A 25,834-nucleotide genomic window follows, 5' to 3' on the forward strand; every position below is an offset into this window, starting at 1 on the left:
GGGCTCTGGAAATAGAACAAAGGCAAACTACAAATTGAATAGGGCTCACAAACAAAATATTGCTAGACCTTCAGGTAAGAAAGGCAAGGGTCTGTGTCTTTTCTCTATGAAGCCCCTCTAATCCCACCTCATTTGGAACGAAGAATTGCAAAATACTTGACAAAAAAACAACCTTATCCAAATCCCTGCATTGAGAATGTGGACCAAACTTTACCATGACCTCTAGCAGCTTAAGGCCTTGTTCCTAGGATGACCACAGTTTTATTTAAATGCCTGCCTGAGAAAGCTCACAATTCTAAGTCTCTGCCTCCCTCTTTGAGGTGCTAATCTTCCACCGTGCCAAAATGCCTTAAGGACCAAGGGGCTATCTCTTCAAAATGCAGACATTTAGAAAAATAACTCTTGTTCTCTTCCCTCCCAGTCCCTGTGGGGTGGGGAGGAGGAAGTGCCTAACTTCTGTGGGTGTCTTGCTCCAACTTGCACAACTGCCTCCTGTCATAAAGATGTAAGAAATTTGTTTCTACTCTGCACGGTGCCAGTTAACAAACCCAGAAAGCTTAGTCATGTGGACCAATACCCACTCTAACCCTTAAAGCCCTTCACTTCTCCTTTAGCACAATCTGATGTTTAAAAGATCTGCTGCTTTTTATTTTGGTGGAATTGAGCTCATTTCTGCACTGAAGGCTCTTTCCCCTACTATAGTAGAATTTGAATGAAATCTGTCTTTATATACTTTAACTAGGATCTGGCTTTGTTTCTAACAGCCCAGTAGATTTATCAGGCTTTGTTTCTCTTTAACAGTAGAGTAGATTGATCCAAGTGGGGCTAACTCTGAAAATTGCAGCTTTGCTACCAGAGGAGGGTGAACCAACATGAAGCAAAGAACAAAATCCACACCCAGCAACATGTTAGTAAAAGTAGCGAGCTGGATAGGAAACAAATAAGAGGTTCCAGTTGAGATGTGTGATAGATAGCCCAAAATTAAAAGATCTCCACTTAATGAGAGATCCAAGGAAGGGCTAGATAAGCTCTTACCTATACAGGGACAACTTCTAAAAGTGACAGGTATGCCGTGAGAAGAACCAAGAGACCCAGCACAGGGTGAAATGTGAGTATTAAAATTGCCTGAACTTTAAATGTACTCCTCAACCCACACACTGATCTATAGTTAGAGAGTGAAAGAAAGTCTTACAAGAGTGAAGTTATTATTCCATCCAATCACTGGCTAACCACTAAGGTAGACATACACAGAAGCAATCCCTAGGAATTCAGGTTTTAAAATAAGACTAAAAAAAGTACTGACAAGAGACATCAATGGCTGTACATCACAGGAGGAAAGAATTTGCAGATTAAATGTGCCTTTCTTTCTTTCTTTACTTTTTTTTAATACAAATTCATGGGAAAAATATCAGAATGTAGAGCTTCTACTTTATAATACCTAAAGATTCACTTTGCCATAAAAGAAGTTATGAGAAAGCAAAAACCAAAAGAGGAGTGACCCATCCACAGAACAATAAAAGCAAACTGACTCTAAGTAAGGCCAGATTTGAGGCTTGGTAAACAGTGACTTCAAATCAGCTATAGTTATGGTCAAAGAATTAAAAGAAATTGTGTTTCAAGTGTTAAAAATATGACTAAATTAACAACAACTATGAAATTTTAACAAAGAAGTGGTAACCATAAAAAGAAAGCAAATGGAATTTCTAACGTTGAAAACTAAAATAACCAAAATGGAAAAGAGAGTAGATGAGCTGAACAGAAAATTGAGCGGACAGAAAAAAAAATGAGCAAATGGGAAGATGTAATAATACAAATTATCCAATTTGAAGAACCCAGAGGGAAAAGGTGGATAATATAAAAATTACATATATATCCATATATATATGTATATATGTATACACACACACACACACACCTAACAAAAATGTACCAAAATACATGAGGTAAAAAATAACAGAACTAAAAAGAGAAAAAATATATTTGGACACTTAAATTTTTTTTAAATATTTACCTATTTTTGAGAGAGAGAAAGGTCACAAGTTGGGGAGAGGTAGAGAGAGGGGGAGACACAGTGGGGCTGGAACTCATGAACCGTGAGATGATGACCTGAGCCGAAGTTGGATGCTTAACTGACTGAGCTACCCAGGTACTTCTATATTTGGAGATTTTAATATCACTTTCTCTATAATGGAGAGATAACAAACCAGTACATAAGCAAGGATAAAGATTCCATTAATACTATTAACTAAGATGACCTGACATATATAAAACATTCTACCTGCTGACCATAGAACACACATTAATTATAAGTACACATGGACTATTCTAATGGATAGCCTCACCAATTAGAAAAAAAAAATAATAAAACAAATTTGAAGGAATACACGTAAAATATGGCTTCAAATAGAAATACAATAGAGCATTATACACCTATATATTCTTAAGTCAATAGCTAGGCTTTTATCTTAAACTAAAAAGACCAAATTAAACCCAATGCAAAGAGAAAGGAGAAAACACTAATATCATAGTAGAAATCAAGGAAATAGAACATACAAAAAAAGAAAAAATTGAATCAAAATGTATTTCTTTGAGAAGACTCAATAGAATTGACAAAAAAATTTGCTTGACAAACTTAAAAGATTTTTTAAAAAGGCAAAATTTTCCAAAGCCAGTAATGAGAGGACACCATTAGCAACCTTAAAAAAGTAAAATTTTAAGGGGATATTATATATACTATTGTGCCAAAAACTTAGAAAACATAGATGAACAATTTCCTAGAGAGACACAAACTTCAAAAACTAACTCAAGAAAAAACAGAAAATCTTAATAGATCCACTGTAAGTAAAGAAATAGCACTGGTGATTTTAAAACTTGCTGGAAAGAAAAGCTCAGGTCAGATAACCTCACTGGTGAATTCTAATTCAAGAAGATACAATATTTCAAGAAGAAATATTTCAAGAAGATATATATACCAATCTTACACAAAAGTTTCCAGAAAATACAGGAAGAATACTTCTTAAATGTGTTCCCCCAAAATGTGTATGTTGAAACCTAATCCTCAATATATATGATAGCATTAGGAAGTGGTACCTTAGGGAGGTAATTAGGTTATGAGAGTAAAACCCTTAGAAATGGGATTAATGGCCTCATAAAAGAGACCCCAGAGAGCTCTTTTGCTGCTTCTGCCACATAAGAACACTCTGAGAGAACAGTTATCTATGAACCAGGAAGTTCAAATCTATTGGTGCCTAGATAACAAGATTTGGCAGCTTCCAGAATTTTGATATCTAAGTGTTTGGTGGTTATAATCCAATCTATGGTATTCTAATAGTCCAAATAGACTAAGACATGTGGTAGGCAGAGTTGTAAAGATGGTCCCTTTCCCCAAATTCCCTACTCTATGATCTCAACTTAAAACTTAAGACAACAAATGAGGTAATTTTAAAAATGGAATATATGTCCCAAGTTAGCTGACCTTAAAATACTGAGAATATCCAGGTGGGCTGGATCTGTTCATGTGAACCCTCCCAAAGCACTTTTTTGAGCTGGTAATAGAAGAATAATTCAAGACATCGCTCTCGTTGACCATAAAGAAGAAAGCAAACAGCTATGTTATAAACCGCATATGAAAAGGGCAGCTGCTTTGTTGAGACTGACCCTCAGCCAACAGTCAGCAAGACAATAGGGAGTTTACTATTGCAACTTAGCAAAAGAGTGAATTCTACTAACAACATGAGAGTTAGGAAGAGGACCCAAGCCTCACAAAGGAAACATAGTACCAACAGATATCTTGATTGCAGCTTGTGAGACCTGAATAGAGGGTTCAGCTAACTTGTCCCATCACCCATGAAAATGAGACTGTAAATGTGTATTGTATCAAGCCATAAATTTGGTGTAATTTATTTGGTAGTGAGAGAACACTAAAATACTCTAATGCAAAGCCAAAGATGCCAATAAGAAAGAAATCCACAGACCAATATCCCTCATGAACATATATCCTTAACAAAATATTATTAAATCAAATGCAAAAACATATGAAAAGGGTTAAATATCATGACCAGGTAAGATTTATTCTGGGAGTACAAAGGTGGCATGCCAGAATCGGTCTCCTGTGAGGCCCCTTACTGGCACAGTATTTAAAGAGTTAACCAAGATGATTACTTAGGAAGAATCTGAGCTCTCCTCCTCCCACAGACACTATAAACATACGGCTACACATAGAACAATTCCCTCTGAAAGAGATCCAGAAACTAGCTGAGTGACTCTTAAACACCAAATGAATGAGAAAATACCCACTCATGAACAGTAGAAAAGTGGTTGCCAGCAACTGAGGGATGGGGAAAAGGAGAAGAGGTTGATAAAGGGTACAAACTTTCAGTTACAAGAGAATTAAGGTTTGAGATCTAACATATAACATGGTGAATATAGTTACAACACTGTATTGTATCATTGAAATATGCTAAGAAAGTAGAACTTAACTTTTTTCAGCAAGGGACAAAAATAAGTATGTGAAGCAATAGATGTGTTCCTTAACCTGCTGGGGGGGAACCCCTTTATAATGTATACATATATCAAATTACTCCATTGTAAACTTTAAATATCTTATAATTTTGTCAATTTAACCTCAATAAGCACCAATTTTTTTTTAATGTTTATTTATTTACTTATTTATTGGGGGGTAGGGAGAGTGAGAGTGAGCAAGCATGCATGAGCAGGGGATGGGCTTAGAGATAGGGAGAGAGAAGATCCCAAGCAGGCTGCACACTGTCAACACAGAGTCTGACATGGGGCTCGAACCCAGAAACTGCAAGATCTTGATCTGAGCCCAAACCAAGAAGCGGATGCTCAACTGATGGAGCCATTCAGAAGCCCCAAGACCAAACATTCTTTTAAAGTTGATAAAACAATCTGCAGATGAAGGTTTTAAAAGGCTTATATGCTAAGTAATATAAAATATTAAGAAAAAATGAAATACCTAAACAAATGGTGCCAAATCTATGCTCATCAATGGAAAAACTCAGTATCAAGACAGCAATACTTCCAAAATGAGCTAAAGATTTAACATAATCCTTATTAAATTGCCAAACTTTATTTACAGAAATTACTTTATTCCTAAAACATATAGGCTCTGTTTCCTGCTATCTATCTGCTCCATCAGTGGCTACCTTTTCCCAGACTCTGCACTCTTGCCATCTTAGCTTTTTCAAATCTCCTGTACGCTGTATCCTAAAGCAGGCTTTTTGCATTTGCTGTTTCCTTACCCTTGAATGTTCACTACCACCTTCATCTAACGTTTTATAGCTGTACTTCAGATTTCAGATGCGATGGCTTTTCCTTAGTGAAAAATTTCCAGGCCAATCTCCTGTCTCTTCTGTGTGATCTCTCATTACCACTTATCTCTCCTTCAGAGTGCATATTGGAATTGTACATAATCAATTGGATAACTTGTCATTTAATGTCAGTGTCTCCTACTAAAATGTAAACCTCAGAAAGCCTTAAAAATAACTTCCAAGTTTCCAGGGATTTCACTTCAAGTTGGATGTTATTTGGTGTTTGTCCTCAAAACCCTCAAAAAGCACTGGGTACTTTTGCCCATGTGCATATCAGATAAAGTCCAAGAGTGTTACCTGGAAAATATACATACTTTTTATGTGCTTGATAAGAAAATGATAAAAATTTTCTTACTTGACACATCCCCAAAGGCAAGGGAATCAAGAGCAAAAAGGAACTATTGGGACCTCATCAAGATTAAAAGCTTCTGCACAGCAAAGGATACAATCCATAAAACTAATAGGCAACCGACGGAATCAGAAAAGATAGTTGCAAATGACATGTCAGATAAAGGGTTAATATCCAAAATACATAAGGAACTCACCAAACTCCACACCTGAAAAACAAACAACCAAGCGAAGAAATGGGCAGAAGATATGAACAGANGATAAAAAAGATCATAATCTAAAAATGATCTCAATGGGGAAAAACTAAGAACTTTACCCTTAAGGTCAGGAACATGATAGGGATGTCCATTTTTACCACTGTTGTTCAACATAGTACTGGAAGCCCTAGCCTCAGCAATCAGACAAGAAAAGAAATAATAGTCATACAAATTGGCAAGGAGGAAGTCAAACTTATACTTTTTGTAGATGACAGGAAACTCTGTGTGGAAAACCCAAAAGATTCTACCGATAAACTGCTAGAACTGATAGATGAATTCTGTAAAGCCACGGGATATAAAATCAACATACAGAAATCAATTGCATTTCTATAAACCAATAATGAAGCAGCAGAAAGAGAAACCAAGGAATAAATCCCATTTACAACTGCACTGAAAGCCATGAAATACCTAGGGAAAAACCTAACCAATTATGAGACTGTCTTACCTTCCATGGGAATTCTGCTAGCATAAGGACCACTTTAGGAATGATTAGACCCAGAGGAAACGTTGTCATTCCAAAGGTCATGTGCACACAGCAACTACAAGTGTGTCGACTTGCCCATGCACAAGGTGTAAATGTACACACCTACATCACAAATTAAAGTATTCTAATTATGAAATACAAATTAAACCTTTATATGACATGCTGAAATCACACACACACTCTGTGTTTCTCTCTCTCTCTCTCTCTTTCTCACTTTCTCTCTAACTGAATCAAGACATTTTTTCCTCTTTAAGCCAGAGAAAAATAGGTATGCTGATTGGCCTACCTATAAACTTCAAGTTTCAATTGCCTCGTGAGATATTTAAACTATCTGGTTAATGAGGGAGTAACGCCTATTAGTGCAGAACCTAACGCTTCTAACTATTAATATTGACTGCTGCATCAGATTAGAGATTACAGAAACAGCTAAATTAATCACCTATACCATGTCCCTTGAGAACCAAGAAAATGTGTTCTCCGGTCTTCCCTGGGAGCATATTCCAGTGATGTGAGGAAAGGTATAAATCTAGAAGTATTAAGTCCACCTCCTCATAAAATGTCCGAGCTACTTCATTTTCATCTGAGCAATGGTGCAAGCAAGATCAAGGCACTGGCCAGTCCCATGGCACATAGAATCTCTTCAGGAGAAATCTTTATTTCACATACCTGTGCTCTGCCTCTGATTCTTTAAGAGACACCCAGCCATTTTGTGTAAATGTTGATGATAAGCTAAACTTCGGCAGTTATTTTGAGGAAAGAAGAAGAAGGTTTGGAATAGCGCAGATGAATTTAATGAATATCTAACTTGTGAGAAGGAATATCAGAGCTGACAGCAGCAAAATTACAGAATCAGAGAAGCCAGAAACATTAAAGCGTAACTAGATGACATCCTTAGGACCAGGATTTTAAAGGGTGGCATGGAATCTTCTGCATATCAAATTAGTCATCAGGTCAAATTGCAAGTGAATTCACCTTCTATGTACAACTTTGGAATTCCCACAGAGAGGACTTGGAAGGCAAATGTATCCCTAGGTGAGCAGTCAGAGCACCTGATTCCTGTATAATTACATGGAATGAGAATTTGATACATGACAGTAATTACCTAGCTGAAGGTGCAATTAGCCATTTGTGACCTCATTCTGAGTGGCAACTAATTAACCCTTAATGTCAAAAATGTCAACCTTCATCAAGACACCAAAGAGAAGTACTACACAATCAGCTAATACTTGTTCCAACCTATTAATGGGTGAATCTGTCATGAGAAATGTGAATATATCATTTTTACATCAGCATTTATGTTAAGATGTGGAATATGCTTCATTTCTTTTCTTTTGTAGCCGTGTTTCCCTTCTTAATCCTTGTGTGGGTAAAAATCCTTTTCTAAAATAAGAATAAGCATTCATATGCATATAAAGTAACCATCTCTCCACAAGAAAAAACACAATCAGGAGGTATACAGTGAACTGTAACTGGTCAGGGGCATGTGATTTCTCAATGGTTTTAGAAACGGCACAATATATGAAAATATTTGAAACTATGGTATCATTATTATCATTCAACATCTCTCAAATACTGGCCTCATTGGGAACTGATTCTGGTACTTTGTTCTGGTTGTAAATGCTAAAGACTTAAGAACATTCCTCTGGGATTATATTGAGGAGCCTAAAACCATCATCCTTTATAAACCATAGACACTGGTCCACAATTATTAGTACTCTATTCTTTCTTCTTGTTATTTACTACCCCATAAAAACACAGGACTGGAAAATCTACAAAATGTATGAGTTTGCTTAAAATAAGAAAACTGCTATACATTTTCTTCACACTCCTAAGGTTCATAAGAGTAACCTCAAAGACAATCTTTCCATTAATTAGCACAGACCTGTACCATTTGTTCTGAAATAAATCCACTTATTAAATAAGAGCAGTGTGGCAAACATTTGTATTAAAGATTGAAAACAAAACCAAACACTGGTATTCCATTGTTTTGAATTCATCACTGGAAAAGTATGATATGTGCAGCTGAAAATTTGTTGGCTATTTGATTTGACTCTTCTTTCTCTTCAAGGTTGTTTCTAGGGTCTAAATTTAATCCAGGTATTTTTTTTTTCTGCTCCCCCCTTTTTTTTAAACAGGGAACTAAACTGTTTTCCCAAACATCTTACAAACTTGTGTTTTGGAGCAGCAAGTGCAAGACAAAGATAAAGTTCATAACAAGTCTAAGATCATATTCTTTATCTTGTATACATGGCAAAGAGTTTGGATTACTCAAGCTAGAAGTTCACAATGAGTATCCAATTAAAACTTGATCCAAACAATACTGACATATTATTATTTAAAATCATCCTGAAGACCTATTTTAGGGGTGCCTGGATGGCTCAGTCAGTTAAGTGTCAGATTTCAGCTCAGGTCATGATCTTATGGTTCATGAGTTCAAGCACCGCATCGGGCTCTGTGCTGATAGCTCAAATTCTGTCTCTCTGTCTCTCTCTCTCTGCCCCTCCCCCACTTCTGTGTCTGTGCTCACTCTCTCTCTTTCTCTCTCTCTCATAGATAAATAAAAACAATTTTTTAAAAAAAGAGCTATTTTATACCTATAAGAGAAAAGACATAGCCCATTAATCCCCTTTAATAAACTCTAAAATCAAGTATTCGTTTTCTATTTGGGAAGTTATTTTGTAGTGTTGCTATTTTCCTAAAGGTGCTAGGGGAAACTGCACCGATGGACATTGCTATGTTCAATTCAAGAGGAGAAACACATATATAGATTCAATAACCTTTCAAACCAGAAAGAAGGGAAAGCCTCTTGCAGACCTATTGAAGCAAGGAGGAAAAAGAGAGAACAAAAGCCAACTCCACTTACTGACAAGTAAAATGGAAAACAAAATTCTTGCTTGATAAGGAGACGTAAAGTCATGTGATTACAGGTGATGCTCTGCTTCCAAGGGTTTTTGTGTTCAGTCTGTTTTTCCATTTGTTCAGATTAAAAACTGAAACTGTATAACACAGATGGTAAACTTAGCAATCAAAGCGGCACACTGAACCAGTTATTTCTACTGCTTGCTTAGGCTTTATGTCTACACTTTGAAGGCCCGCACAAAATAGGCCTGCTGCACCCTTTCTGCTCCTTCTCAGTGATGGAGGGCCCCTCTAGGCCCAACTCTGCCACTCAATGAGAGTAGCTGACGTCTTAATCTCAATTACTGTTGTTTGCTCAAAACTGTATCTTTCCACATAACAGTGTGCTGGACAAGGGAGAAATTTATATACCAAGTATATCTCCAAGTAGTTGATTTTGACTTCTGATTGAATCACACATAAGAAAATCTGCCAAGTCTGCCCGTAGTCACACATTTTATATGTGTGAATAGAAGTCATTTTTTTCATCAACAAGGTTTTCAATGTTACTGCATTCTATCTGGACGCTTTTAATAATTGTTAACTGGGTAAATATTTTAAGAACAAAATATTTTTAAACATCTGGCTCAATATTTCAAAACACTAAGCTGTGAATTTGTTCTATAGCTAAAAATACTTTAATTGGGAAGGGTAAAACTTTGTTACTACTAAGAAATTATAAAATATTTTCAGGTAACAGATAATTAAAGAGCTTACTAGGATTACTGGATACTTCAAGAGCTTACAACTGAATCTCCTCATTATTCCAGTGTTCAAAACATAGAATAATATTTTTAAATGGACAGTTTTGCTATCTCTACTCTTTCTTTTTAAAAATAATATTCACTCTTATAGTACTGAATTTTCTAATTCTAGAAATATGATTTCAAATACACTATGATAGCATATGTTTCAGTGAAAAACAGAACTGGATTTCAAATGCAGGTGGCCGCAGCTAACTCATTTACAAATAATAGCTACATTTTATTTTTTTAAATTATTTTTACACTTTTTTAACATTTATTCATTTTTGTGAGACAGAGACATAGCATGAGTGGGTGGGTGGCTCAGACAGAGAGAAGGGAATCTGAAGCAGGCTCCAGGCTCTGAGCTGTCTGTCAGCACAGAGCCTGACGCAAGGCTCGAACTCATGGACCACAGGATCATGACTTGAGCTGAAGTCAGCTCTTAAGCATCTGACTCTTGGTTTCGGCTCAGGTCATGATCTCATGGTTCATCAATCTGAGCCCTTTACAGGCTTTGTGCTGGTGGTGCAGAGCCTGCTTGGGATTCTCTCTCCCTCTCTCTCTCTGCCCCTCCCCTGCTTGTTCCCGCTCCCTTTATCTCTCAAAAAAATAAGTAGACTTAAAAAATGAAAATAATGAAAAATATCATGAATAGGAAACAAATCACCCCATACTGAAATGCAGAATTTGTCATGTTGTTCTCCTTATGTGAAATGTCCCACAGCCATCTACTTTCTCTATTACTTGTCAGAAAAATCAAATGACCATAGACACAATTATATGCAAAAATCCTATAGATATGTACATCCTATAGAAATGTTATTGCATAGCTATCTGTTACCATATAGTTGTTGATATTCACAAGAGTGTGAGATAATACTTACTATTGGAAAATATAACCATATTTCAGATGGTCAGGGGGAAAGCCCAAGGAGGAAGATATTTTTGAGAAAAATTTTGATTGTGAAGATCATACAGATGGAAACAGTATTATTTGGAATAGAGGGACAGAAGAAAAAAGAATTCTTAAAGGAAATATGGTGTGCACATGTGTGGAAGTGTCTGCATATGTTTTTGTGTATGTTGTCATAGAGTAGGAGTACAAAAGTGAAGTTCATAATTTGTCTATTATAAAGGTACTTAAATTAGCAGATGCCAGGAGAAGGTAGCATGGGAGAATTGGGAGTTTTTGCTAATGGACAAGGAGCTTCTTTCTGGCATAATGAAATTGTTATGGAATTAGGTAGTGGTGATAGTCACATGACCTCATGAATATACTTAAAACTGCTTAATTATACTTTAAAAGTATAAATTTTATGGTATGTGAATTGTATGTCAAGAAAAACCTACATATTTATGATCATGTCCTGATGTAAATATGTAATTATTTAACTAGCTTAGTTAATGGAGGAAAAGAGAAAGCTCTTCCCTACAGTATAATTTCAATTAATGTAGAAGAAATGATGGAAATAGAGAATCACCATTTGTAAACACCATGGTAATAAAAGTTGCAAGGAATATCATCAAAATATGCTAAAATTAATGGGCAAAACTATGATTAGAAACATGGTATTTATACTGTCCAACAAATACATCAACAACAAAACAACTTTTCTATGGGGCAGTAAATGCCCACCTCCTCCTATATATGTGTTAAAGGATCCTCTTTATAGTATTTTAATTAACATTAAATTTTGGACTATCATAAGTCATAGCTAAAGAGGTCATCAAATGTTAAAATGTATTATCTTCTATCAATTATAAGAATGTACTTACACTATAATTCTTCCGGTCTTACTCAAATGTGATAGCGCAATTCAAGTTTTCAGTTTCATTAGTCTTAGTGGTATTTCTTCATATTTCCAAAGCACCAAAGACATGACATTCTTTTGACTGGAGTCTTCCACTACTGATTATATGGACCAGTATTCTGTTTATACTGAAATGAAATCCAGTACCCCATCCACTTAGTGCCTTTGACATTAAAAGTCCTCAAGCACCAGTTTGAAGATTCTATCACATAGGTATTTTTACATGGATATTTTTGCAATTTATAATATAGAAAGAACATACATTTAAAGTACTCTGTTATGTCATCTGGTGTTTGTAAGAGGAAAATAATATGAACAATTTACTTTTTATTCCCCATGATTTTTATAGAAGAATCTCATATCAAAAAATTATTTCTACTGGGTATTTTATCTCATGTGTATGTTCTTTTAAATAATTTCTTCATTGGAATTTTTATTCTATTTTATAAATAAGTCAGTACACTACATCTAAGTGAGATTTTAATTATAAAAATTAATTTATAATATAAAATAGCAAAATTTGGCTATGGTGATTAAATCACATGGCTATGGGCACTTCTGCAATTCAATTTGATTCAATTGAATTTAACTCCATATAGTATGCACTTATGATGTGTTTTACAACCTATTAGATGATATGGAAAAAAGATGAATAGGATATTGTTCATGTTTTCAAGGATTTTGTAGTCTAGTCGGCTGCAATAGGAAATAACTAACCAAAATGCACTTCCCCAGGAAGCTGCCAACATGGTGGGAACCATTAGTGACGTATCACTTTTTAAACTGGTTCATAAACAACAAAGACAATCTGGTTACTATATTATCACTGAAGATGGGCAACTACCTGGGTTTTTCTTTGAAACAGATTTTGCATATGACTGTTCATTTAGCTGCATTGATATTTGAATGACATATAATAGAGTCAACACATTTTTAACTAAAAAGAAATATGATGAACCTTCTTATGAAGGTTCCTCTTGGAGGATACTTATCCAAATACTGCTCATACTTAACACTTAGCTTATAAAATGTGACAATATCATATCCCAAGGCAGTAAAGACCTCAAGGCAAAATAAAAAATATAGAAAACTGAAAATAAAAAGCAACCCAATGAGATAAAATATTTCCAGATCTTTAAGTAGAAACTTTTAAGAACAATAAATGTTAGAATTATATATATATATTTATATAGATTATATTATATAGTAAATATATATAAATATATACAATTTATATAAAGGTTTATGGGGGGAAAAATGGAAGCATCATATATAAACTACTCAGGTTTATGAAGTTTCTGTTGCCAGTCACCTGGAAAAGCAGGTCTTCTGCCTCATAACAGGAGCCTCCATTCTAGTCTGCTTCTGTATTCACTCATTCCCCACCCAAACCTACTTTCTCCTACTCTTGTAATATTGTTCATATATTCTTCTGTTCATGTCCATAAACTTTCTCACCCATTTCCTTTATCTATCCAATAGCCTGATCGTACCTCAAATGTATTCCCACTACCTCCTGGAGTCATTCTCTAAGGGTGCCAACCAAGAGTGGTTTCTTTAATTGTGGATCTCCTATGGAAATAATTAAATGTAGTTTTAATTGATGAGCAGATTGTATCTATCTTTTACATGTATTTGATATAATTTAAAAAAATTGTAAAATATGTATGTCTTGCATTCAAAAATATATTTTAAATTCATCAAGAACAATGAATGTGCCTTAGTTTTTCATATTTCACACCAGAGACATACTAAATAATACAATGCAAAGATGTGCAAAATGAGTGAATGATGATGCATAAATAACTAAAAGCAGCTTAAGTGTGGAAGTAATGTCATATGAAAGCTGATTTACTTATTTGACACCACATTCAAGAGTCACTAAGCCATTACCAAACCATGAAGAGAGATAACCAGCAGAAATTAGACTGAGACCTAACAATGCCCTACATTATCTCAAGTGTCGTATCAGTGCACTAGGGAATCTTATGACCTTGGAGCATTATGCATGGCATCACTATAAGTAGTGAGTTTTCAGGCCCAGTACTCATAATTTATTCAACAAGCTAACCTTTATTATAAATTATACTTGGGGGATGCATTGGTCTTGATGTTCAAATATTTATCTTGAACATACATCCAACAGCTATAGTTTAATGTCACAGATATTAGTTGTGATCAATTCAGCACTTCTCATATTGTGGTAAGTGACAAAAATATTTAGAGACCTCATCATCAAGCATCATACAGGGTATCATCATGGCTGCAATACTTAGTCATATGATGCTTTCTTGGCCATTAGTAATGGAAGTAGAAGAATGGAAACAGGCTCAGCAGGCCATAAGGGAGTGGAAAAGTTCAACAATAAACAAACACATTTCAAGGAAGAACTCAGTCTACTTATTCTCTTATGTCTATTATACATTTAATAAATTTCAACTTGCAACCATGCAGTTTCAAAAATAAATGAAATGTGTTGGAAGCCTTACAGAATTTAAAGATTTTTCTTTTCTTCACTATAGAGTAACTTAGAATAAGAAAATCTAAGTTATTACACACACACACACACACACACCCTTCCAAGGAAAAAAGAAGTAACAATGATTTCCTAAAACTCTTGGAAAATAAAGTTTCTGTCATGAAATTGGGACAATTGGTACCTTTAAGACAAAGATTTTTTTTTTTAAATGCTCTCTCATAATCTCTACACGCAACATTTTAATGTAGGTAACACTGCATGGTGATTAAGACCATGGTCTATGAAGCCAGAGACTTCTACCTTGAATAAATCCTGGCTCTACCACTCATAAGTGTGGGGCTGGTACATAGTTTTTTCATCTGCAGTATGGGATTTCACTACCTACTGAGGTAAAATCTTCTGTTTCTCAATATCCATTTTCCTTTCTTTCAGTAGCAAGACCCTGTGAATTCCAACTGGTCGAGCAATATCCTGCAGAGTTCAAACTCTCAGGCTCCCTGGCAACCAGATATGGCCATGGATCTAAATTCTGGTCAACAGTGCATGAGAAATAATGGATGTTATCTCTACATCTCCCCTTAAGGACAAGTAGCTTGCTGAGTTTTTCTGTTTTCCACCATCACTGGTTAGTAATTGGCAATAACTATAGCAACTGCACTGGACCTCGCGGTGGAAACTGCTTAATGAGGATGAGCGAACCATTACAGGAGACTAGATCTTCTGGATAATAACACAAAAGAGTCCATATCCCCACCATGAACAATTGAAAAAAGAGAGAAGAAAATAACTTCTAACTTCTTTAGTCACTATCATTTTTTTCCTCTTTATTCTAGAAGCTTAGCCTATCCTTGTACCATAACTAATACACTATTTCAAAGTAGAGTGATAAGAATTAAGTGATCCAGGAAGTGTAAAGCACACAGTGCACAAAGCACCTGGCAAGTACTAAATTGTATAAAACTATTTCCTATTTATATTTCAATGATTATTACCAATTTTTTAACCACCAAGACACAAGATACTGTACTGGGAACTCAGAATGATTTATAAAATTAAATGGAATCCCAATATTCATGATTAGGTACTTATCCTTTACTCATATAACATTTATACGGACCCACTTTATACCTCACTGCAACACAAAAGACAGGAAAGTAAGGTGTGATATTAGGAAAACAGCATTACATTTATTCTCTTCTTTCTCCTTCCTAGTTAATGCATTAAAGAGAAAATGAAAATAACGAGTGATCTGATTACTAGTTTGGTCTTTGGAGTCAGTCTGAGTTTCATGCACCAGCTCTGAAATATATGGTCTCAGAAAATCATTTGAATTTGCTGGCCTTCAGATCCTCATCCATAACATGGAAATAGTAATAGTACTGTACACAGCTGTCATTTTGTTGCCTCCTTGCATAAGTTTCTCTCCCATGTGTAGCAGCCACACAATGTGGACCGGATTGACACTCTCTTAGCCCCAACTGTGGGCTCTTGCAATGGTGACTGGTCCATGAAATCTAAGCCAATAAATGTATGGCATCCAGGCCACTGGGGGGGGTGTGTGTGTGTGTGTGTGTGTATGTGTGTGTGTGTGAAATCAATATGAAGCCTGATATTATATGATGGTATACAGAGAACCACTGCCTCTCTTACTTCATGTAGCTAAGGAAATTAGAGATCTAGGTGCTGCCTGAAACCATCTTCCAAAACCAGAACAAAGTGAGGTGCCTGGGTGGTTCAGTCCCTTAAGCTTCTGACTCTTGGTTTCAGCTCAGGTCAAGATCTCACAGTTTCTGAGTTTGAGCCCCATGTTGGGCTCAGTGTTGACAGAGTAGAACGTGCTTGGGATTCTCTCTCTGCCTCTCTCTCTCTCTCTCTCTCCCTCCCTCCTTCCCTCCTCTCAAAATAAGTAAGTAAACTTAAAAAAAAACAAACAACAAAGCCAGAGCTAAGTTAAAATCCACTCAAAAGCAGAGTCTAGAGAACCTTATGAGAACAAAGTGAGGGTTCTCATTGACCCAATCAACCTCTGGATATTTCAGTCTTATAAATTGCCTTTAAGGTGTTAACCAGTTTGATCCAAGCTTTTTTTCTGTTAAATGGAATCAGAAGCAGCTTAACTGTCTTATGTTTATTGTATATAAATACATTGTTATATGGAATACTGTGATTTGCATATGGTAGAAACCAAATAACTACGAGTTTTGTAAGGAAAAACAATAGTCACATTTATCTGTAATTAAATATTTTGGAATACTGTTATTCTTTGAAATAATGCTCAGCAAGTATTTATAGAATGAAGTTGCTCTGTGCTTTTAAAAGGTTAGTATATGTACTTCTAAAAGGCATTATATGACTGCCCAGGACATAGGAAGAGTTCACCTGGATAGTATTTTTCTATTTTATAGATCAAACACCATTGAATCCTAAATGAAACTAAGTCTAATTTTAGTTCATCCATTTTTAGCTGTTATTGGCAGTTATGTGTATCTCAGGAAGCCTCCTGCCTATTCACGGAAAGCTTGAAAATGGCCAGTTATAAATTTTATTTTTACAATCACTCAAAAAAACTCAAACTGGGTAAGCAAAGCACAGAATGATATTAAATGCATTTCATATAATGGTGAAATACAAGATGAAGAGTCAGAGGAATACTGGGAAAAAGGAAGGTTGGCTTTAATTAAAATGGAGCCTTGGGAGTTAAAATGTAGCTATTTCTGAAAAGACAAATCCAGAGGGTGAAATTTCAATGAAGTATGATCACAACCTGTGCTGAGCAGCACACAGGAGAGCACATGAGTAGTCAAGAGTCTTCCGGCTAACAGATACCTGTCACATACAAAGTACATCTGCACTGCACATATTGTCTTAAATATCCACACAAGAAAAATGTGTGCACTGCATTGGCTGTGCTTTTGTTACCTTTTCTTCATGATGAATCGACCAGCTCCAGGCTACTATGTCAAGGTAACATTGCTTACAGTTAGCAAGTTCTACTCTCAGGAACATCAGGTGGGGGGAATCCAAGTACAACACGTGGAAATAGAAATATTACTCTCCTTAATGAGTTAAAAATTTTAAATTGTCTAAATACCATGTGATAATTTTGAAAAGTAGAGTTAATATGAATAAACAACAGATTAGAGAGGGAAAAATTGTGGAAGAAACGGATACTTTTGAAAGAAAAGGAAAAAAAATAGAATTTCCTTACATTCAATTTGAAATTTTGTTTTGTAGAATCAACCGTAGCTATGTTCAGAGCAATACTTAACGTGTCACGGGGTTTGGATTTCAACAGTTCTGATTTCACTTTTAGATCTGCCATTTTCTGGATCTGTGATAAAACTTTTCTTAGCTTTAGTGTATTCACCGCATAAAGAGATCTCTCTTTTAGGGCTGCTTTGAGGATTAAGTAAGAAAATGTGAGTAAAATGGCTTGGAAATTTATAAAGCCACTAAATCACCATGTAAAGTCCTCATTTGTTGACTAGGAAAGAAAAGTCATCATAGCAATATTTGTTAGAGAAGTCATTATAATAATGCTTGTTTGTCTACACAACAAATAATCTAAATATTGCCATACTTTGACCCAGCAAGTTATCTCCTACTCATATATAGTCTAGAGTGGGTGTTCTATTACACAAAACAGCTCTCCTCCATACAACTGTTCAGGAGCGGCAGTCACAGCAGCAGTTGCGTTCAACTCCGTTTACAAGGAAATTCAGGTATCTACAACTCATTATGGTAGAAGATAAAAGGTACGAAGGAGCACCTTCATTGGAAGGATCCTTTATGATTAGGCTGCTCTCATCCCATTGTGAAGGGGAGTGCCTTCCACATCCACTTGCAAGGGATCTGAGAGTAATAGTGTGTGCTTGAACAAAGAGGAACATGATGTTGGTATCCAATGATGATCTTTGCCAAGGTCAGCGTCTCCAGCCACCCAATATCTACATTCACCATTCTTTCTATAAAAGAGCATAGCTAGTGGTGCCTGGGTGGCTGAGTCAGTTAGGCATCTGACACTTGGTTTTGGCTCAAGTCATAATTTTACAGTTTGTGAGTTCAAGACTCATGGTTCTCTCTCTCCCTCTCTCTGTCCCTCCCCTGCTTGCCCTCATGCTCTCTTTCTCTGTCAAAAAATGTTTTAAAAGTTTACATTTAAATAAATTAAAAAAAATTTTTTTAAAAAGAGAATAGCTAGTCAGTCCCTTCCAGTAGAGAAGAGCCAACGTCCTTTCCAGTGCCTATGCCCATATACAAGTTTAGAGTCTCTGAGTGATTCACTATCTCTTCCATCAGGTCTGGTCATATTTCCTTGTGGTCTAATGACTTATAAAATAAAAACAAGCTCTTTGCTTTCCCCTACATGCAATGTACACATCATAAAGGGGGAAGAGAGGGTAAGATAAAAGTACTTCTACTCTGAAAAAGAACCAATAACTACTGCCTGATCCTACCTTTTTTTTGTTTGTTTGTTTGTTTTTTTGCAATAACCTGCCAAAGGTTTCAAATTGTTGAGACACAATAATCTCCTGGGTTTTTCCAACCTCCTTTCATAGAGTTACAGTCTTGAAGAATAGTTACACCACCTTCCAAGTTGTTATAGGCACACTTTTACCAAATATTTGTCACAGCATGATATGGGTCATCAGATTTGCAGCCGGCTATATGTATTAACCACTCATGACCACGCCTGCATGACAACTAAGCTAATTCAATACAGGTTAGCATTTTTACATTTTTTAATTACAACAGTACCCTACTTCAAGTTATCAATATCCTTCTAATAGTTAGGGTTTGCTTGTCTCTAACTTTCAGTAGACTCCAAAATCTCAGTGTCTAAATACATTAGAGGTTTCTTTTTCAGTCGTGGTAGTCATGTGTTGATTGAGGGCAATAAGGCACCTCTCATATTGTTGGGGAAAGAGATCAAAATGCACTTTGAACTTAACTCTGCTCAAACAAAAAGTGTCTTAAGAATTGGGTGAGTGGAGGAACATGGACCATCTGTGTTTGCTAATCGGTTTTACCCAAAGGAAAAGTAAGCTTTATCTTGTCCTCAAGACAGGAGGTTTACAACTTGGAGGAATGCACTTGGCGAAATTAGGCTCCTAACCTCCCCTAGAATTTGGTAGATGGCAGCTCTATGTTCCTTTATGATTACATTTCAGAAGGATGGCCCCTGGTCCTTGAGAAAGACATCCCTGGGTTATAAAACTGTCAAAAAATGTTTTAAAAGTTTACTTTTAAAAGAGGCAAAAAAGGAAATTTACAATTATAAGTTTTCTAATGTAAATGCTCTGAAAAAAGGTAGTAATGAACCTAGAGACCAGAAGCAGCCTGTGTAAAGTTTAGACAAGTTGAAGAGAAATTTAATACTTTTTTGGACAATTACCTTTCAGGTTACAAGGTTGATGGCCATTCTATCATCTTTAAAACTAGGCTTCCAAGGTGACACTGGAAGGTCAGCAAAAAAGACAAATGGCATAAAGGAGCTCAATTAAGAGTTTTTCAGATCTTCCATTCACATGTCACTGAATACTTACTACATATATATTTCATTAGAAAGAAGTTAAAAATGTCTTATACCTGCCTGCAAAGAAGGCTGGGAATGGACCTGTGCACATTAGTTGTAAACGGGATTTTGATAGCTCACATTCTCTGCCACCATAAAGAAAAGAACACAGATTTTCAAATATAGAAATATTTAAATCTCTTTCCTCTCCTCACATGAAGCAGCCGGCAAGCTGAGGGTGGTAATAAGAACTCAAACTAGTAAGGACTGCATGAGAGTGATTTAAACTACCATCAGCAGGACCTATCAAGTATGAAAGTCTTTATAGACATTAAACTTTAGGAGGACACTGCAGAAAATTGTACATCTGTAAGATTAAGAATCTTAACTTTCAAGAAAAGAAATCAAATTTAGGGAATTAAACAGAAAGGGAAACTATTTTTTGAATGTTACATAGCTCATTCATCTATAAAAATTCTTGGAGAATACTCAATTACAAATAATTCACTAACTCTAAACACAAAAGTGATCCTAGGGAGAAAATTGCCAACATCAGTGGACAAAGGTCATGGTTGTTCCCCTGATTCTGTAAGTCCTGGTCATAGGAGGCTCCCACCAGAGCTGGCACTGCTGCTGAATATGGATATTGGATACCCTTGTTGCCACATCACCCAATTCTTTAGCACTGGCTTCTCTATGTCACCAGTGACACATTCAGAATCTGGAGTGGTCACATGTTATTGATGGAGAGCAGATCACAGATTCATATTTTAGTTGCAAGGTTAGTCGAGAAAATTGAGTATCTGGCATTTTTGGATTTCAGAAAAGAAGATGAGTTTTACTTTCTAATATTAGGGATTTCACAAATATGGCAAATGTATTTAAGGGCTGGTTATCAAAAATAAGTAAGAGAGAGAGAACGGTGGTCTCAGCAGCAGCCTATTTTACTAGTTACCTGATCAGCTCAAGATGGAAAGACAACTTATGCTTAAAGGAAATCATTTGTGGGGTTTTTTTCATTTTAAAAATTTTAAGGAAATAGGTAAGAATTTATTTTTTATATAAAAATGTAGCTATTTTATTTAAAGAGCCAAACTTCTATTGATATAAATAAGAAACAAAAAATTTACTTTAATGGGATCTATAGTTGACAGAAGACCCAATATTTACTTATTACAAAGGGACATGAATAAAAATTCAGTTGAAAGTATTATGTACTATGATTCAAAAAAAGATATTCATATCTTAGTGTTTACTTTGTTATTTTCATGTAATAAAATTTCAGCCATCAAATTGGCAAACGCCAATATTAGTCTCAGATTGTTGAAAAAATCTGACATAAACATTATTTGGGGAAAAGTAATTTTTATTTATCTGTCAGATGTAGAAGAAAGTCTGATCAGATCATCAGCTTTCTTTGAGAAGGGACAGTATCATCTGCAGGACCCCAGGAGGATGCATGTGGGGCAGGTAATGACATCTGAGGCAATGAGAATCACCTTAGACTTTCTGACAGTGCAAATGCTCCCCTTCAAGCCCAATCTCCTTTCCATAAAGGTGAGTCAGTCCTGGTCCCAAGCTTGCCAGGGTAATGACTGAGGATTTTGGTCATGGGAAGGTATGCCATACCAGTCTCAGGATTATGCAGTGCTTCATATAATTACTAGAAAAGCTGGCCTCGGACAAACTTTCCTTCCACCACTAAGTGTTGAAACAACTTGACACAAATCCCCTCCATTAGGATCAGAACAACAGTGACTCAACGCAGAAGTTCGAGAGTTATAGTAATGGGCACTTCAACCAATCATTGTAGGGCTGAGTGGGAAGCGAGTTGGTAGGAAGGTGAGCAGCTTCAATAAAGCAAACATTTAAATACCAAGATAAAGCAAGGTATAAAATATATAAACTGATTATAAACATCTAAACACTAAAAATATATGTAGTAATATAGTGCTTTTGTGTAGTAATTTACATTTTTCAAAATATCCTTGCATAGCAAATTCCTGCAAGGGAATTTAAACTGTAGTGCAAATTGAGACCTACTGAGATAAAATGATTTGTGCAAGTGAAACAAAGATAGTGTTAGGAAAATATCAGAAATTGGGTTTTCTAATTCCTAACCTCGGGTACAATACACTATAGTATATGTCACTCGACATAGATTCTAGGCTGGCAATCTAGGGATTCTTAGACAATTCTGAAAAATATTAGGATCACACATTTCAGAATAGTCATTAAAATCATATTTAATTAATTTATTTTATAGTATAACAAGTAGAAATATCATGTCTTCCATCTGTTACTTAGGACATTAGAACTACATCATCCAAAAATAAACTTATTTGTTATTAAGTAGATGGCACAACTAGGTTCAAAAAATTTCATCCATCTAAGCAGAGTATATAGAAAATGTATGCTGGGTTGATTTTTTTAATCAATTTGGATAGCTTTTAGTACAGATAGGAAATCTGACTATAATTCTTTCCTGGTAGAACCACTATCTGGAAATTGATTAAAAAATAAACTTCAACAAACCAGCTACTAAATAATTGTCAAGCAAGTTTTCAAGTAAAGACCCAATGTAAGGATACTACAAGAAAATTAGTTATTCTTCCATAGTTCAAGATAATTAAGTTTATCCTTGGGGCCCTCCTACTTTCCTATTAAGTACCCTTTCCTCTGCCTCCTAAATTGTACCCAGATCAATATTCTCAAGTGTCTCTAAACTAATAAATTGTCAAGCAGTAACCCATAAATGTCTGAAACATTACTACTCTAATATTATTTGCATTTTAATAATTGGAGGCTATCTAATAACTAAGCAAAGAGCTCCTAAATTTGCTCTTTGAGAACTGGGTAGGTACCATTGAAAATACTTCTGCTTAAAAGGTTATATCTAGGGTCACGTGGGTGATTCATTCAGTTAAGCATCCAACTTTGGCTCACGTCATGATCCATGGTTCACGGGTTCAAGATCTGCATTGGGCTCTGTGCTCACAGCCTAGAGCCTGGAGCCTGCTTCAGATTCTGTATCTCCCTCTCTCTCTGCCCTTCCCCCAGTTTCTTTCTCTCTCTCTCTCTCTCTCTCTCTCTCTCTCAGACAATGAATAAAACATTAAACTTTTCATTAAAAAATAAATGGTTATATCTAGCATCCTTCATATTGAACAACTCAATAGCCTAGTGCAAATGATAAAACTGTTTCAAATTTGGAAAACAAAGATTGAGCAAAGTACAGAAGTAGAACAAAAAGACTTTAAAAAATAAAATATACAGGCTACATCTTAACATGTCAAATTAGATAGGTTTTATAACTTTATTAAATAATTTTACCAAGTGTATATGACTCATCCTCATATATACTCTGTAAAGGGAAAAAAGGAAAGAAAAAAAAAAAAGACAAATGCTAAGCATGGGTAGGTAGAAGCTCCAGAAGAATTATTATTCCCACTTTATAGCTGATGAGACTGAGACTCAGATTCATGCTGAATGAGCTCCTACTGAGAATTTATTTCATATCTTATATGGAGTATTTTACATATATTGGCTGTGTAAACCTTCACAAGAATCATTAAGTTAGACATTATTATCTCTCTTTTAAGGACCTCTTAAAGAACATACCGGGAGTATTGGCTCTTATTTCCATTAACCAAATCTACTTTCCATAGCCCACTAGATACCCCCATATACCATTTCAGAGGGCCATAGTCATGAAGTTTGCAAATGAGTTAAAGACAATTTTTAAATCTTCTGGCCCTATAAGTAACGTTCTTCTACAACAAGTTGTCAAAACAATGACAAACATCCCAGTGGAAAAGAGAAATTTAATGAGGCTGCTTGTCTGTAAGAGGTCAAACATCTGGATGTTTTAAACCAACTGGATGGCTGGATGTATTTTTTATATTTTCCTAAAATGTGAAAAGTGAGTGTATATCTATTATATATAGAATTATAACAGCAAATAAAAACTTAACCAGAATAAAGAGTGCAGTCAAGAGCCATGTTATGTTGTTATAGCTGAGAGTGATAACTGTCATGTATCTAAGATCTAACACATAATACTCTTATGTTTAATATGTAAATAAATTAAAGGCCACATAAGCATCCTTCATACAAAATCAGAATCAGTAAACATTATTGTAAACTCCAACCCCTACATCCTTTGTCCATAATCTCATTCCTACCATACACAAAAGAGGAGACTCACTGAGGACTGAGCTACAAGGACAAAGATGAATGAGCCAGGGAAATAACCAGCCTTCACAATGTAATCCCACCTAGTTCTCTCAAGGATTGTTTTCTCATTTTATTTTAATGACTACTTAATCAAGATGTATTAATTTTCCCTGGAATGGTCCAAAAAGTCAGGATTGAAATTAAAGCTATTAGAGATCAACTGGAGAATATTTTAAGGGGTAGGAAATCATAATAAACATGATTGATGAAATGACAAATTCTGCAGCAGTTGAAAGAAAGCAAAATACAAGAACAATTTAAACAAAATCTGCATTTAGGCTTTAAAATGACAAATCCTTCAAAGGTACTCAACTATGTATTAGATCTGCTGGTTGATGAGGCCTGCTCACTGTGGCTCCAGGGAGCTCTCAGTTTTCCCAAAGGACGTAAGGAAACCCTCAAATTATTCTAAAGATAAAATTCATGTTATTAGATCTATGTGTGGGGATACGAAATCACCAAACAAAACAAAGAAATCATTAGTTATGGAATATAGATTCCATTACTTGGCACAGTACTACCATATAGCAGTTGTCAGTTTAAATAATCACTGATGAAGAAGATCTTTAAATTCCAAAATCTCTTCGGTACATCTAGCCAATATCAGAAATACCACATTCTGATTCATTTAGTGTTTATAAGAAAACTGTGTTGAAATATTTAAAAATACTTAAAAATAATTTTTACAACAATCTGTTTACAATATATTATAAAGTCGAAGAAAGGAAACACACAGAATAAGAGCTAAAGTGCCAGGAAATGAATGATCTATATAACATCATGGTTAAGCAGAGTCAACTGGCAGGAAATACACCACAGAGGTCCTGGGCTTACATGTCAGACAGTCCTGAGTGCATATCCTACATACATCTCATGTCTATGATTACCCCCAGGCAAATAAAATCTCAAAGACAAGCATTTTTCTTTCCCAAAATACATTTGGCAACAAAACCTAGTCTGAACTGATATGAGTCCTTCTTGTATGGCATTTGCTGTGGGGATTCATCCATGTGTTTAATGGGAGAGTTTATCTAGACTATCTTAGGGTGTTCCATATTATAGAACACATATAATGTAGCAGCTTTTTGAGAGCCAGACAATTTTGGTTTCCAAAATATATTGATCCACAAGGTTTCAGAGGAAGGGCAGGACCTTTCTCTGTGTACTTGTATTTATGAACACCCTGACCTTGGATAAGTAGCTCTACTTGCCTCCAGGATAATGATACCTTACGGATGTGGAGGGAGTAAACAAGGTCATGTTGAAAAGTGCCTGGGACAAACCTCGTACTCATTGCATGGCAGCTATTATCACTAATGGGATGCTAGAAAGTATGGAGACCAAGAGTACTACTTTCCCTCCAAGGATAGAAATGCTTTCCTTTATTTACACAAACTATATTTCTTGAACTCCTAGATGACACTTTGAGGGACAAAATGGACCTTGCAGTCAAGAAGCTTACAATCCATGCCTTCAGAGTACACAGAAAGCACATTTTATACCAAATGGCTTAGGAGCTCAGAAACAAATTCCTGGAGGTTCTGCCTAAGCTATTTCAAAAGAAGAGTGGGAGGAAGGAATAAACTAGATGAAGAAAAGCCACCTTATTTTTCAAACCATGACCAAATATCAGCAGTGACAGGGAGAGAGAGAGGGGAGGGTAGAAGCAGCATGATCAGCATTCCTGCATTTCAAGTGGCTTCGCTAGGAAACATATATTCCCTGGACAA

Source organism: Crocuta crocuta, unplaced genomic scaffold, assembly GCF_008692635.1.
Source record: "Crocuta crocuta isolate KB4526 unplaced genomic scaffold, BGI_CrCroc_1.0 scaffold643, whole genome shotgun sequence".
In the NCBI taxonomy this organism is placed as follows: domain Eukaryota; kingdom Metazoa; phylum Chordata; class Mammalia; order Carnivora; family Hyaenidae; genus Crocuta; species Crocuta crocuta.